The following is a 17842-nucleotide window of genomic DNA, read 5'->3' as shown; positions in this document are numbered from 1 at the left end:
ATTCTATGTTTTTTCAGACCTCCTTCCTCTGCCCTTGGTATATGAGGGCCTATGAACCTCAAAATGTCATTAAAAAAAAAAAAAAGACTGCAAAGACTTTCCAAAGCAGATGTTCCTGACTTTCCAGCGAATTATCTATGAAGACAAAGACAGATGTGAAGATTTGCAAGGAAAAAAGAAAAATCTTACACCACCATCAGTCAACCTATTAGCATAATGTGAAAAGCTGATGGTAAGTGCTTGGTAAGTGCAATCATTAGCCTTAATATACCTTGCTACCCAAAACATGTCCACCTAAAACCAAAAAGTGTGGACACACTTTGTCCCTTCTGCAATGCTGCCCCTCTGGATTAGAGAAATTGAGTCTGTGCCAAGTAGAAAACTGGGATCAAACCCTTCTCTGCATACATATCAATATTTTAGTGGCCAAAGTGTTATCTGTTCTCATCCTCCTACTTTCAACATACATTCAGGAATTACAATATCTAGAAAACTTCAGGGAAAATTTGGGGTGAGGGTAGGGGTGTTGGATCCTGGCAACATTCCATTCCATTAGTAGTCCAGAGAATTTTACATTCTCACAATAACATGCTGTGTAGGTGGAGTAGAGTCAGGTAGAGCTCTAGTACACAATCCTTACTAGGGACTGGGGTTTTCTTGTAATCCAGTGTTCAGTATCTATAATAAATAGTCAGTACAACTGCAACTTCCCTGGTGGCTAATATGGTAAAGTGTCTGCCTACAATGCGGGAGACCCGGGTTCAATCCCTGGGTTGGGAAGATCTCCTGGAGAAGGAAATGGCAACCCACTCCAGTATTCTTGCCTGGAAAAACCCATGGACAGAGGAGCCTGATAGGCTATAGTCCATGGGGTCGCAAAGAGTTGGACATGACTGAGTAACTTCTCTTTCTTTCTTTACACCTGAAACTAATATGTTATATGTCAACTATATCTGAATTTTTTTTGGAAAAAAAAAACATAAATGAATAAAATAAACAGTAGGACAAGATTCAGATCAATTAGAAGTGAAAGTCTTTCAGTCATGTCTGACTCATTGCTACCCCATGGACTATACAGTCCATGGAAGACCAGAATACTAGAGTGGGTAGCCTTTCCCTTCTCCAGGGGATCTTCCCAGCCCAGGGATTGAAGTCAGGTTTCCCACGTTGCAGACGGATTCTTTACCAGCTGAGCCACAAAGGAAGCCTGATCAATTAGAAGAAGCCAAACAATGGAGTGCAGCCTGCCAGGCTCCTCTGTCCATGGGATTCTCCCTGCAAGAAAACTGGAGTGGGTTACCATGCCCTCCTCCAGAAGATCTTTCTGACACAGGGACTGAACCCATGTCTCCTGCATTGCTGGTGGATTCTTTACCTCTGAGCCACCAGGTAAGCCTCTATAAACCTTCAGCACCTTCCAAAGCAGACGTGGACTGCCTGCAGCCTCATTCCCTTCCACACTGCTATTAGAATGATCATCAGTCTAACAGATTATCAGTCTAATCAGATCTAATGATCATTCTAATAGCAGAGTGGACAGAGAATGAGGCTGAGGGCAGTCCACGTAGGCTTTGGAAGATGCTGAAAGTGTATATCAATAACCTCAGATATGCAGATGACACCACCCTTATGGCAGAAGGTGAAGAAGAACTAAAGAGCTTCTTGAGGAAAGTGAAATAAGAGAGTGAAAAAGTTGGCTTAAAGCTCAACATTAAGAAAACTAAGATCATGGCATCTGGTCCCATCACTTCATGGGAAATAGATGGGGAAACAGTGGAAACAGTGTCAGACTTTATTTTTCTGGGCTTCAAAATCACTGAAGATGGTGATTGCAGCCATGAAATTAAAAGACGCTTACTCCTTGGAAGGAAAGTTATGACCAACCTAGACAGCTTATTAAAAAGCAGAGACATTACTTTGTCAACAAAGGTCCGTCTAGTCAAGGCTATGGTTTTTCCAGCAGTCAAGTATACATGTGAGAGTTGGACTATAAAGAAAGCTGAGCACCAAAGAATTGATGCTTTTGAACTGTGGTGTTAGAGAAGACTCTTGAGAGTCCCTTGGACTGCAAGGAGATCCAACCAGTCCATTCTAAAGGAGTCCTGGGAGTTCATTGGAAGGACTTATGTTGAAGCTTAAACTCCAATACTTTGGCCACCTGATGAGAAGAGCTGATTCAGTTGAAAAGACCCTGATACTGGGAAAGATTGAGAGCAGGAGGAGAAGGGGACAATAGAGGATGAGATGGTTGGATGGCATCACCAACTCAATGCATATGAGTTTGAGTAAACTCCAGCAGTTGATGATGGACAGCGGGGCCTGGCGTGCTGTGGTTCATGGGGTCGCGAAGAGACGGACACAACTGAGCAACTGAACTAAACTGAACCGAAGGTGTATAGAGGCTTACCTGGTGGCTCAGAGGTAAAGAATCCACCAGCAATTCAGGAGATGTGGGTTCGATCCCTGCGTCAGAAAGATCCTCTGGAGGAGGGCATGGTAACCCACTCTAGTTTTCTTGCAGGGAGAATCCCATGGACAGAGGAGCCTGGCAGGCTGCGGTCCATGGAATCGCAAAGATTTGGACACGACAGAAAAAGTAAGCACAGCACAGCACAGGAGGTATATAGAAAGAACTCTTTCTTACAAGAAAAGTAAAACAACCTGGCCTGAGGTCTAATAAAACATCTTACAGAGAAAAGCAAAAGAGACCCTGTTATAGTTTGGAATTAGATAGAGTTGTGCTTGAATACACATTATGAACATTGTAGAAGCTGCAGAATTGTTCACTTTAAACTGGTTTATTTTATGTTATGTGAATTTCACCTCCATTTTTATTTTTTTATTTTATTTTTACTTTATTTTACTTTACAATACTGTATTGGTTTTGCCATACATTGACATGAATCCGCCACGGGTGTATACGAGCTCCCAATCCTGAATCTCCCTCCCACCTCCCACCCCATATCATCTCTCTGGATCATCCCCATGCACCAGCCCCAAAAGGAGTGAGAAAACATCTGGTAGCAATTTACCTGGACTCTAAGAAAATGACTTGTCCTCATAGAATTAATGACATGGTACTTATGAAACAAGAATCAAGAGAACAATGCAATACTGCAAAGCAATTATCTTTCAATTAAAAATAAATATATTTTTTAAAAGCAAGGGAAATACATAAATATTCATCAAAAAAGATGTTTAAAAAGGAGAAAGCAAACATAAAAGAAGTATAATATGAAAATAAAACTAATCACACCAAATCCAAATATATAAATTATCTCAACACATGTAAATCAAGCTTGTCAGTTAAAAGAGAATATCAGGTTGGATTACAACACAATCCAACTTCTGTCCTTCTTGCAAAAGACACACCTACAGCATGGAAATAATAAGAAGTTGAAAAGAAAGAATGAGAGGTGATATGTCAGTCAAATGCTAAGAGACAGCCAGTATCAGTTCAGTTCACTTCAGTCGCTCAGTCGTGTCCGACTCTTTGCGACCCCATGAATCGCAGCATGCCAGGCCTCCCTGTCCATCACCAACTCCCGGAGTTCACTCAGATTTACATCCATCGAGTCAGTGATGCCATCCAGCCATCTCATCCTCTGTTGTCCCCTTCTCCTCCTGCCCCCAATCCCTCCCAGCATCACAGTCTTTTCCAATGAGTCAACTCTTCACATGAGGTGGCCAAAGTACTGGAGTTTTAGCTTTAGCATCATTCCTTCCAAAGAAATCCCAGGGCTGATCTCCTTCCAAATAGACTGGTTGGATCTCCTTGCAGTCCAAGGGACTCTCAAGAGTCTTCTCCAACACCACAGTTCAAAAGCATCAATTCTTCGGTGCTCAGCCTTCTTCACAGTCCAACTCTCACATCCATACATGACCACAGGAAAAACCATAGCCTTGACTAGACGGACCTTAGTTGGCAAAGTAATGTCTCTGCTTTTGAATATACTATCTAGGTTGGTCATAACTTTTCTTCCAAGGAGTAAACGTCTTTTAATTTCATGGCTGCAATCACCATCTGCAGTGATTTTGGAGCCCAAAAAAATAAAGTCTGACACAGCCAGTATAGATATATTAAAATCAGTCAAAGAAGACTTTAAGACAAATAACATCATTTAAGACAGAGTTTTTATACAATGATTAAAGATTAAAGTAACTAAAGCAACATAACAATTCTAAACATGTACACACATTATTAAATAGGTAGACTCAGTAGATATAAACAAAAGTCAAAATACCTGCAGAAATAAACTGACAAATCACCATGATGGTGGGAGATTACAGCACATATGTTTTTCAATAAATTATTCAAGCAGGCAAAACAATTCAGCAAAAATATAGAAGCACTGAATAACACAATTAACAACTTTCATCCGATGGGACATTTAGAAATGTTATATATTTGATAAGGCCATAAAAGATGTCTCAATCTATTTTAAAGAATAGTTGTCACATGAATCTAATTTATTCCTCAAACTCAAAGAATCTAGCTGTGAATGTGGGGGAAAGAGGGTTCAATCTTAAGTGAACAGAAACAAATATTGTGTCATGTAATACTGCAAGAAATAGAAATTAAAATGTGCAATAGAAGAAAAGTTTAAAGGCTATATACTTCTTGCCCTTCTGAATCTATGAAGAGTTTATCACCTAGGTATTTTTTTAACCTGAAGAATAATATATAATACAGTTCTGTATTCTGATGTTTTCAACCTAATATTACATCATAGGCATTTTGTCATGCCATTGTTCTTGTCTTTTTCTTAGAAAAAGATCCCCAGCCCTATAGTTTCTCCTTCCTTTGGCCAGAAATCAAAAGCCTCTAAAAATAAACTCACATCAATAAGACACCTGCAGACCAACACACCCAGAAAATCAGAATTCCTTTTAGACTCAGTCTGGGTCAACCTCCTGCACAATATATTTTAATTCCTGCCACAGCCAAATGCATTTCCTTTTGTTAAAATCTCAGTTGTGGTGAAATAAAAGCTAACTTTTGTTCTCTCAGTCAACTGGAGGTTTAGAATCAAAGTACCCACAGATTTTCCTTTTCTGGAAAATAGTCAATACCACCGCTTTTCCCACCGCAGAAACCCACAACCATTGTTTCTTTCTAGTTTTTCGATGAGCAAATGGTTCTGCCTGAGCTTTTTCAAGAAAAATTCACACAAGCCTTACCTCATTGGAATCTATTTCCACAACAAACTAGTCCTTGAGTCAAAGTTGCAGGGATGACTGTTAGTCTTCTTAGTATAGAAAGATACAGCAAGCAAATTTCTTCATGCATTAACATGATAAGAAGAAGATTTGAAAGGTAACAAGGAAAAATGCCCCTGGCTACTTTACTTAGAAACTGGAGTGGCCCTTGCTGTCACCTGAGTGCTAAGCCCCTGGAAAGAAAAGGCATAATTATGACAGGATTTTAAGGCTCCTCCCATCAAAATTCTTAGTTTTCTCTTTCTTTTTCAGTCAAATCTGAATAGTTTTTCTATCTGTTGCAGGAAGGCAGACCCCTTCTAGGGCCCGAAACTGGGCTCTTGTCTAGCACTCAGAAATGAATTGTCCCAGGAGACACATGTGCTGACAAAGCAAGAGATTTTATTGGGAAAGGGCACCCGGATGGAGAGCAGTAGGGTAAGGGAACCCAGGAGACCTGCTCTGCTGCATGGCTCGCAGTCTCGGGTTTTATGGTGATGGGATTAGTTTCCATGTGGTCTTTGACCAATCTTTCTAATTCAGAGTCTTTCCTGGTGGCACACACATCACTCAGCCAAGATGGATGCTAGCGAGAGGGATTCTGGGAAGTGGACAGACACGCGGTGTCTCCTTTAGACCTTTCCCGAAATCTTCCAGTTGGTGGTGGCTTATTAGTCCCATATTCCTTATCAGGATCTCCTGTCATAAAACAACTCATGCAAATGGTTACTATGGTACCTGGCCAGGGAAGGTGGTTTCAATCAGTGTGCTTCCCCTAACAACTCCCAAGAGACTTCATATTCAAGATACTTCTTGGGAATTGAGGCAGAGGTCTCTTTCTTCTGTAACTTCTTCCTGCTGTGCATGGGCATAGGCCTGCCTAGCAGAGGAGAAGTCTCTCTCTACCTGATCTAAGTTGGAGTGTTCCACATCTGAAACCAGCTTCTACCCTTGTAGTAACAGCAATTTAGTTGGCCTCTCTCAGAGATGAAATAGATAAGGGCCAAACAGGAGACCTAACAGGATGGTCATCTCTGGTCCCCGGAAACAGAAGGCAACATTTGGGGTAAGGGTTGCAGGGTTTGTGACCCTTTTTGATTGGTTGATGGTGAGGCAACAGAGCTGTGCTCCAGGAATCTTGTGTTCAGTCTGAAGTTACCATCCTCCACCTGGGTCAGGGCTCAAAAACATTGTTACGCATATTTTTTTTATCAGGAACCAGGACTCCGTCCGGAGGCTGTACCAACCTTTGATTGTTTCTCCTGTTTCTGTATCCCCTCCCTTCCCTGATTAACAATTGTTTGAATCCACGCTTTGGAACTCAGGGAAGGTCAAGGAGGCTAATGAAGCCTATATCCTACAGATAAGAAATGGAGAGTACAGAAGAGATCTGTACTCCAGAGCCCCATAGAGACCTGCTCAGTTTTAACTTAGGGAACTGGGCAACTATGACTGTGATAACTTCCTGTCAAAATGGGGCATAAGACTGCCTCAGCTTGGAGTATAGACACTGAATTGGAAGCATTTCTGAGTTCCAAGTTCTAGATCTGAGTCTTGTATGATTAAAATCCAATCCCTTGGTCTGCCGTTTTGGTGTAACAGACCCAATTAGAAGTAGTTGGAGGAGTGATAACTGGAATTTAGTAGACAAAATAAATCTCATTTATTTTTAGAAGAATAGGCCTGAAACCCAGTCTGGACCTGGCACTTCAGGGAGACTTGTAACCAGGTAGCCAGTTGCCTAGTTTTATAAAAAATAAGGTTACTAGCTTCCAGCAGACATTGTTTTGAGAATGGTGGCATCCAAGCCTGACAGGACTCAAAAAACTCAAGTGTTTAGCGATACAAAGTCTAATCTGAAAGTACACCCATAGCATCATCTAGTTATTTCCCAGGATATCTGAACCATAGCTACTCTATTTTGACTTTTAATTGTAAACTTTTCCTTAATAGCCAAAGCAGATTTCACCGCTTTGAGAAGATGCAAGAATTGGGATTCATAAAATCTTCTGAAAAGATCTAACTATCTGAAGGCCTGTTCTGCCAGTTTTTCCCAGAGCACAGAGTGCCTCATTCCTGATTTTCACCCTGAACTCCTTTCAGGGGCATTGAAAGTCAGCAGTTGCAGCGGCCATGATTTAATCTTTGCAGATGTAGATGGCAAGTGTCAGTCTTCAGTTGGCAGAGCCCCTTTTTGCTCATAAACTTGACCATGATTTTGAGGAGGGGCATTTCATGACCATTTTATCCCATGGTGCTGAGAATGTCCATTCTCGGGTTTGACAAAGATTTTGTTGACAAGCCACTCAACGTGCTGTTACTGGACTAGGCCATAGTCCAGGAAAATATTCCCTCTTGTTGCTTCTTCCCATATCTAAAGTTACACTGTTACCAACATTGATCTCATACGAGACTATATATTATTCTGTTAGAGGCCTCACACACATTTGATGGTGTAAGAAACAGTAATTTTGTAAAACAGGTGAAATACAAATAACATAGCCAGCAGTATTAGTAAAGTCGCAAGCAAGACTTAAGTTAAGAGCTTCCATTAGATGTAGCATAGTATATCTCAGGTCACCTGACTTAGTCTGCTCCGTAGAATCTTTATCTTCCAGGGAAATTATATATTGGCACTGTCTATAAGGCACATAACCCCATTTTCTCGTGTTACTAGACTGATTGTCCTTAGTATGATTTAATTGCTTCCAACACAGAGGAGACTTTAAAGCTAAATTACCATAGCCTGGTGTTATCTATATAAATCCATCCCATAATTCTGGAAGATTTTTCCTCCTTTGCTGAAACTTTTCTTGTTGCTCTGACTAAGCTTGAGTAATAGAAAAAAGCTCAAATTTATGGCCAGAGTCAGAGCAGGCATTATTAATTGGCCTGGTGAGGGGATCCCATCTAGTAATATCACAGTGACCTGAATATGCCTATAATTATTTTTTTTAAGTAAGTTTTCTCAGGACCAACCAGTTAGGGTCTTGCAGTAGAGAAATTTACCAAGGTAACCCAGAACTAGACACAGGTAATTGGCCACAAACCCAAGAATTGAATTGATTTCTAAAACTAGCATAGACTCAGGCCTATGATAGAAAAGCATTTGATTTATATGCAAAGGTCTAAGAAGACAAGAAAACATAAATGATCATACGAATCAGGTCCAGCATCTTGGAGAAGCTGTCTACCTCTGATGTCGTCATCTTCTCATCGTGGTGTAGTGTAGTTTCTCCTGATAAAAAAAGTCCTTCCATCCAGGTTAGAGACAGTCCCTTAAATTATGTCTTTTTCTAGTCCTGGTTGCAGGTCATGAGACATCTGATCTTCATCCAAAGATAGATTACTGAGATAAGCTTCAGAAACAAACTTAGGGTGTTCTTTAAGAATTCAATTGAATTTTACATTAATATCACATAACAGCAAAGAACTATCTAAGAGATGAGTCTTACTAGATGCAGACCTCCATTAACAAACTGGGATTTAACATTTTTTTTTAATCTTTTTCTCCCTAGAGTTACCCTCATTTTCATCAAATATAACCAAATTAAGGCTAGTTTGTTTGAAAAATAGGTCTGTTCTCACTAATTTTGGCCTGATGATTTATATAACCATAATTGATTATAGACTTTTTATTTTGCTGAAACGTTTATAGAGTCTCAGACTGAACTTTTAAAATAAAACAGGGCTGGGAAACTCACACCAAAGGCTTATCACAGATTTCGCCTAACAAATCTAGGTGAATTCTTCCCTTTTTAAGGTCTCAAAAATTTCTTGAGATTTTTGAACCCATGAGATAACCTGCCTAACTCATCTGATAAACTTACTGGAAACCTAAGATTTTCCAATTTTTGGAGGAGTCAGATAGAGAGAAAATATAATTGTTTTGTTTATAACATTTAATTTTACCAAAGTATTGTCATAATTAGTTTGAGAGGAAGGTTTTCCCTACTCCCTGAGAACATAAGATTCAAACCCATAATTTTCAGATAGAAACCATAAAAGTTATAAGCATATTCGCTGCTTCATTCAGTCCTTCTGTTAACTTTTGTGAAGTCATCAGGTTTTCCATTAGAATACCAGGACATATCAGAATGTTAAGGACTCCATATAATTTCTAGGATATCTGTATTAGCAATTTTATGGTACATTATAACATGAGTGGATTTATTACTCATTTGATAATCTTTTTCATGTAATTTAACCAACCAAATAAACACAGTTTAATATCTCTCTTTGGAATGTTTCAGGGGCCCTCTGAATCAGCCCAAAGTTAGCTAGAGATCAAAGGAACTTCAAAAGAATTAGATCTAGGAAGTTTTATCAAAAAGGTCAATTAAAAGCGTTTAGAACATTTGGTCAGATTTAGTCAATGTTGATGGGTGTATCATTTAGCTTGTTGATATGTCACAATGGGCATAAATACCAAGGCTCAAGGTCTAGTGAAAGTCAGCTCCACCATCTTGGACCTAATTGGCTCTAACCAGTTTTCTTATGGCTTTGTCATTCCTAACAAAATCAATTTACCTAATTGTAACCCAATTTTAGAAAATCCTGATCACGCATGACTCTTTTTAGTATTTTTCATACTTTTTTTTTTGAAAACACACTTCCTACATTAGCATTTTATAGATTGGTGAGCATAAATACCAGTGATAATTTCTAAAACCCTTGCTTTCTTAGAATATTTTAGGATGGCACCAAACATTATTCATTCACAGTCCCAAATCTCTTTAGTTTCTCTGTAAAAGGAAATTGGTGTTTAGTACTAAATGTTTCAAATTTTTATTTTATTTGGAAATGACCTAACTATTCAATAGACTTCCAACACTTAGCACACTTAGCACAACCCTTAGAAATTTAAGTTATGCCAATCTGGAGAGACTATTTTAGACAGATATTTCTAAAGAATAATTATTCTTTATAGAGTTTATATAAAAGCTCATATCTCATTTACATTTTTTAGAAGTTTCTTCACTTGAGGTAATTTCCTTGTTGACAAACTTGTAACAGATATAATATTTAACTTATATTAAACCTAGGTACAATGAAAATATTCTACTTAATGTTAATTACTCTAAGACATGTCTATATTAGATAGGTCAACAAACAAACATTAATATCAGGTATGTAATATTGAATATTTCTCAGTTCACATGAACCTGGAATTTATTGTTTAATTTAGAATTACTTGATTTGTAAAAGCTTACTTTTTTTTAAGCCAAATAAATAGAGCTAATTTACAAATTAACCTCAAAATATTACCCAGAGACAAAGACATACCAAGACATATTTAGATAGACACAGTGCAAGATCTAGCTTCAAGTCTTTTTTCCCTTTTTCCTCAGTGTCAGGAGTTAGAGATGGTCTAGATAAGTGTTCCTGGGAGCCGTGGTCTCAAGGCACAGGGAAAGAAAATCAAGTTCTAACAAAATGGCGGCAGGTCTAAACCAAATGGTGGCCAGACAAAGCAAAATGGCCATCAAAAATCACAACACAGAACGCAGAGTTAAAACACACACGTATAAACCTGGCAGTCCTCATCAAAGTGAAAGTGAAGTCGCTCAGTCGTGTCTGACTCTTTGCGACCTGTGGACTGTAGCCCACCAAGCTCCTCCATCCATGGGATTCTCCAGGCAAGAATACTGGAGTGGGTTGCCATTTCCTTCTCCAGGGGATCTTCCTGACCCAGGGATCGAACCCAGGTCTCCCGCATTGTAGGCAGATGCTTTAACTTCTGCACCACCAGGAAAGCCCTTAAATACAAGACTACAGTCTCTCAGAAAACTTCCTATAGAGACACAGAACTTCAGATCCAAGTACTAACATCAAAGATTTCAAGGGAGGAAAGGGAGCCAGGTTGAAAGAAGAAGGGGGAGGAGGCAGGAGAGGGGGGATGAAAGGGGTGGACTTACAGACGTCTCCTGCCACCTACAGATACCCAGGCATTATGGGACTTTTCTCTGGGCCACCAGAGAAGAGAGGACTGGAACTCGGCCCTACCAGAAATCAGACCAGAACAGAACTAGAATTTGAGTTCTCTACCAAGAGGAGGTGATCAGTCTCCAATCCTCAGCTCAGGCTGAGGGCCCTTCAACCAGATTCCTGCATCCAGGACTGGGGGACTAGAAAAACAGGGAAAGATAGGAAGGGTTAAGGAGAGGAAAGAGAGAGGGAAGGGGAGAGAGGTCAATAAAGTCTCTTGTTCCTTACCAGTCGGGACACTCTGGCCAGTTGTCCATGTCAGGAGGAGACCAGGGACAAAAGGGTCCCAGTTGTGGCTGCTGGGTCTGGTCCATTGGCAGGCAAGCTGGCCCCTGAGTACCCCAAGTGGTCAGGATGTTAGTCTCATCGAAGAAGAGTCCCACCAGAGGTGCCATTTGTTGCAGGAAGGCGGACTCCTTCTAGGGCCCAAAACTGGGCTCTTGTCTAGCACTCAGAAATGAATTGTCCCAGGAGACACATGTGCTGGCAAAGTAAGAGATTTTATTGGGAAAGGGCACCCGGGTGGAGAGCAGTTGGGTAAGGGAACCCAGGAGAACTGCTCTGCCACGTCGCTCACAATGTCGGGTTTTATGGTGATGGGATTAGTTTCCGGGTGGTCTTTGATCAATTTTTCTAATTCAGTCTTTCCTGGTGGCACATGCATTGCTCAGCCAAGATGGACGCTAGCAAGAGGGATTCTGGGAAGTGGACAGACACGCAGTGTCTCCTTTAGACCTTTCCTGAACTCTTCCGGTTGGTGGTGGCTTATTAGTTCCATATTCCTTATCAGGATCTCCTGTCATAAAACAACTCATGCAAATGGTTACTATGGTACCTGGCCAGGGTGGGCGGTTTCAATCTATGTGTTTCCCCTAACATATCCATTTGAGAAATCAGCCAAAGATATTTTAGGTAGAGGGAAATGAAAGCAAAGAGGTCTTCCTTTGTTTCCTGATTTCAAGGAATTCACACTTGGAGTAGTGAGTCTCCAAGTGTGGCCCCTGGACTGGCAACATCTACATCACCTGGAAACTTGTTAGAAATGCAACTTCTTGGGCCTCAAGCCAGATCAAATAAACCTGAAACTCTGAGGGGTGGCATGAACAGGCTGTGTCTGAACAAGCTCTCCAGGGTGACTCTGATGTACAATAAATTTTGAAAACCATTACTCAGACCATTCCTGTCTAACCATCTGCCAGGTGGGCCAATAAATTCCTATAGCCTTGGGTGAGGTTCAGGTTGCAGTTTTAACCAGACTGCAAGTAGAGAGGTGAATGAGCAGATAAATCCTGCCAGAGAAGCAGGGAAGTGGAAGTGACTGGAAGAGATATTAGTAGAAGCACAGTCATATTAGTACACCACTGAGGCTCTTGAAGCAGGCATGTGCAGGTCTACTATGGAATCTAGACAATCTCTCAGCTCCAGGGCTGGTAGCAAATAAAGTAGTAATATCTTGGTTTCCCTAGGACCACTCCCAACACCAATAGTGGAGCTTTCATGCAGTGATGTCTAACACAGTATCAGCGCAGATATAAGGTACAAGAATATCTGACAGACCACATGAAGGATAGGAAATTAACATTGGGAGGGGGTGGTCACCAGGCTGACACCTGGAAGAAGCAGAAGACCTACAAATCAGCTCTTATTTATTCATTTTTCTATGCACTCATTCAAAATATGTTTGTTGAGCATCTATGTGCTCAAACACATTTTTAAGTAGCTGAACTGCTATAGTATTTGCATATAGCCATTTTTTGTCATACAGTCATTTTTAAAAATTTAAGTAGCTAGTCTGCTATAGTGACCTCTCCATTCTTCAGAAATTTCTTGGAGGTAATTATGGTTCTTTTAGAGAGTGCTAAAGTAGATATATACTTTTTAATTTATTTATTTGGCTGCACCAGGTCTTATTTGCAGCATGTGGCATCGTTTTTTAGTTGTGGCACATGAATTCTTAGTTACAGCATGTGGAATCTAGTACCCTGACCAGGGATCAAATCCCGGTCCCCTGCATTGGGAGTACAGAGTCTAAGCCACTGGACCACCAGGGAAGTGCCATGATCTAGGCATATTTTAACATTGCTTTTGAGTGAATTCTATCAATTCTAATGAAGACAATGAATATAATGAATACAATGAGGTTATATTATTATATAAGCTGGGTTATGCTGCTAGACATTGAGTACTAGCACTTGGATTGTCATAGTACTATGGATCTGGACATTTGGGCCACATAATATATACATTATCTGGAATTCAAATCCCTATCAAAAAAATAATAATAATATCACATCTGGTAGGAACTGAGCTTTTCTTGGCCACTATAATGATCATGCCTCAGGGTTATGAATGCAGACCCCTCAAGGTAAGAGTCTCTATGCAAATTTAAAAGTAAGCAGTTATTTTCCCATCCTGAGTAAATGACCCTGGAAAAACCAGATGAACAAGTAAGTTTGAGGGTAGCGGTCTCCCAGCGCCATTATCTTGAAAGAGATAAATGTAAATTTAGCCATTTTACTAGTGTGATATCTGTTTTTAAGAATTAGAGAGGACATGATGTACTGAGTTAAGCTAAGATCTGAGAAGGAAGCTTTCCTGAAAAAGAAACAAACAAAAAAAAACAAAGCTGGTGTGTAACCAAGTTTCCCTGGAAGAATAAATGGCAACCCACTGCAGTATTCTTGCCTGAAGAATTTCATGAACAGAGGAGCCTGGTGGGCTACAGTCCACGGGGTCACAAAGAGTTGGACATGTCTGAGCATGGACAACTGCTGCAGGCAAGTTTCAGGTAAACTTGACCTTTCTTGAGGAAATTGGAGAATGGACAATGAAGTGATTAAAGGGATTTGATCTTCTAGGAGTGTCTTTGAACTCCCAAAGGAGTTATACTCCTTAGTCTTGGGGGCTTACCATTAAATACAGAAGATATATCATCTTACATTATGGAGATAAACCTGTTTGGAGAACATAACACCAAGAAGTGAGGCCTCTAAGCTCTCACAGAATGTGTGCTGTGCTAGTTGGCCCAGCCCCAAACAGACCAAGGCCTAAGTAAGCGAGGCACAGTGTGAGGAGTTTTTAATAGATCTTCTGGATAGCAGTCACTCAATCTACTGGATTATGAAGAGTCACACTTATTAGCTGCTAAGATACTGAAGTTCCGTCCTGAAAAGAAATACATTACTTAAAATTTCTGTGTCCCTAAGAGTGTCTGGAGGAGGCAATGGCACCCCATTCTAGTACTCTTGCCTGGAAAATCCCATGGGCGGAGGAGCCTGGTAGGCTGCAGTCCATGGGGTCGCAAAGAGTTGGACACGACTGAGCGACTTCCCTTTCACTTTTCACTTTCATGTATTGAAGAAGGAAATGGCACCCCACTCCAGTGTTCTTGCCTGGAGAATCCCAGGGATGGGGAAGCCTGGTGGGCTGCCGTCTATGGGGTCGCACAGAGTCGGACACGACTGAGGCGACTTAGCAGCAAGAGTGTCTGGAAGGCTTTACCTATGCCATTATCCCGCTTTTAATTGGTTGTTTTCCTCCACAAGACTGAACTTCATGAATATTCCAGCCTCACAGCTATAAAAATCCAATGAGTGAAAATGGACAGTGGGCACATGTTGTCATCATATAAGGCTAGGGCAATACTGTCATGGTTTGAACTTCCATCCTTCTTCTTCATGAGGAGCACAGCAATCCCAGCAGGATTAATTGAGGCACACAAACCTGTCTTAAGATTAAACATTCTTATCTATATAATCCCAGAAGAGCCCTTCTTCTGATTCCAAGAATAAACACTGCACATAATCATAGGCACAGCCACAATCTAAAGTGAGGGTAAGTCTACATCCTGTTGTGAGAAGACCTCTCCCTTGATTAATAATGTGACGGGTTAATACCCAGATACCTATAAAACAAGAAGGGCGGCTGACTGTGACAGTAGGCAATACTGATGAGAGTGAATCTGGTGAAGTCCAGAACATGGAGTGCTAGGAGATGAACTTGACATAGGATTTTAGCCAGGATGTCGAAGTTCAGAAGGAAGTCATATGATAGATGAAAGTTCATCTACACAGAGTGCTACAGGTATGATCTCATAGGGATGGACCCTGTAGTGTGCGAATGGGCTCAGTAGTTGGCTGGCCCCAATGAACAGGATGGATATAGAAAGTATTTCCAATGGCTTGGAATCCCACTTTACATGGGATCTATAATTACAAACTAATATCCAAAGCCATGGTCTTAAGAATGTTTAAAGGAGGGATAAGTAGGCCTGAACCTGACCATTTATCTCATTCCTTCTTAAGAACAGAGCGTTTCTTATCTGGGAAGTGCCTTATGAAGCTACCAGATCTCCAGGGCACAGACTCTAGGGATGAATCTACTATTTGATGAGTATTAAAGGGAAATTCCTTCTCCACCCCAACCCCCACAACTTTAATTGACTCTCTATTCCCTTCCTCTGGACTCATCCATGCTAGGTGAAGCTGTCTGGGAGGTGTGGCCTTGACCATTATTATATGTCCAGGTTAGTAGGACAAAAATGATCTTCACCAGTTCACATTAGCCTACTTGACCTGCATGGCTCCTGAGATTGTTTATTCATATCTCCCTAGAAGAGGGTACAACTTCACATCAAATCTTAGAAAAGCAGACATAACTCACTATCATACTACATGCCTGATCATTCTCTTCCAGTCGATTCCGAGAATGGTTGTAGACCATGTATAACGGGGAAAGTGCCTTCATGAAGTCCAGATGAGACAGCGAGGGATCCACACAGTTTTCTCTCTCGTTTCTCGTGCCATGGCATAACACTTTTCAGTCTCCTTTTTCAGGCAGGATAACAGAAATGCCACTCATCGAAATGTCATATCTTTATTGATATTCAAAGCTGAATTAGAAGCTATATCTTCTTCCTAGGACTGTAGAAGTCAAGTCTGTAAGCACAAGATAAGCAACTCTATCCTTGACCTTTGAATTGGCTACAAAGCCACCAACCAGACACAGTAGCCCAAAGAACTACATTTATTGGGCAAAACTGCTATCGTGCATGATCCCCTTTTATAGAAATGTTGTTGTTGTTCAGTTGCTAAGTCGTGTCCAGCTAAGTTTGTGACCCCATGGATTGCAGCACACCAGGCTCCCCTGTCCTTTGCTATCTCCCAGAGTTTGTTCTAATTCATGTCTTTTGAGTCAAAAAGGTGGGTGTCCATTATACTTGGTCCCACATGATATTCTGGGAACCTAAATGCAATGGCAGGGTAAAACTGTGGATTTCAGGATGTTAGGCATGAATCTGAAACAGAGAGACCCAAAAGACAGGATAGCAAGATAAATCAAACTCAAATCAAAGCTAAGAAAACATTTCAGATAGTCAGTATGAAGAACTACACTGAGAAGGAGCCCAGGTTTGAGGCAACAGAAAGGCCATAAAGGAAAAACACACATGAGCCCAAATGGTTTAAAGTGGAGAGACGAAAACTGAGCCTGGAAGAAGACAGTGGCCTGAGTTCATAGAACCCCTGTGGCCTTGGATTTGATAGGAAAGAGTCCAGTGAAGTGACCAATCCTGCTTAGAAAAGGCCTGTATACCTCAGGTCTTTCAGAGCCACTTGGCACTAGGTGTGCTTCTGAAACTGTTGTTACATCCCTTGGACACTGCAGAAAAAAAAAAAAAAAAAAACTTTAGATGGAACAGGTATTATTTTTTTAAGAAATTATATATAGAGAAATACAGATGAGTACAGACAATTGAAAAATTGGGTTCCACTCTCAAGTTGCTTTTTCTGTGTGACTTCAGCAAGAGTTGCTTCAGAAATGAATGAGAATAATGAATAAATAGCTAGAAATGGCAATAGCTTGGATAGACAGTAGTTAGAAATTTTGCAGTCAAGGGAAAAAGAGAAATAAATAAATACATTTCGGGAGACTTAGTAGATAGCAGAAAAATATGCTTTATATGGAGGTGACAGATGTGTATGTGTGTGTGTGTGTGTGTGTGTGTGTGTATGTGTTAGGCTGAAGGCCACATGTCAAAAGAAGTTGCACGAGTCAGAACAAACAGATCAGATCAGGATTCCGAAGGCATTGGCAAAGGATGTGCTCTGGAGCAAAGGAGACATTTAGCCATAAAGAAGAAGAGAAATGCCTCATCTTATGAGGCAGAAGATGTACACGAAGTTCATGCATTTTGTATATGCAATGTTTATTCCAAACAGCAGCACTAGTTACCCAGTAAAATATGATTTCTCCAGGTGAGTCATAATTCAAGTCAAGTGTAATTATTGATCTCCTTCCCTAAATCAATTGATAGCTCGCTCTTTGCACAATGTGGGGTCAGGGGGGGAGGGAAATGGAGGATGCAGGAGGTCAGGAGCAACCATTCAGGATAAGGATGCCTGAAATAAAATGGCTCAAAAGCAAGTAAAAGAAAACAAAATTGATTGACATATGCACACTACTATATGTACAATAGATAATTAATAAGAACCTACTGTATAGCACAGGGAACTCTACTCAATACTCTGTAATGACCTATATCAGAATCTAAAACAGACTGGATTCACTTTTCTGTATACCTGAAACTTATACATTATAAATCAACTATACACCAATAAAAATTAATTAAAAAGAAAAATTGATGTCACATTTATCC

The sequence above is a fragment of the Budorcas taxicolor genome, chromosome 3 (genome assembly GCF_023091745.1).
Source record: "Budorcas taxicolor isolate Tak-1 chromosome 3, Takin1.1, whole genome shotgun sequence".
NCBI classification, from domain to species: domain Eukaryota; kingdom Metazoa; phylum Chordata; class Mammalia; order Artiodactyla; family Bovidae; genus Budorcas; species Budorcas taxicolor.
This window is presented reverse-complemented; position numbering follows the sequence as displayed.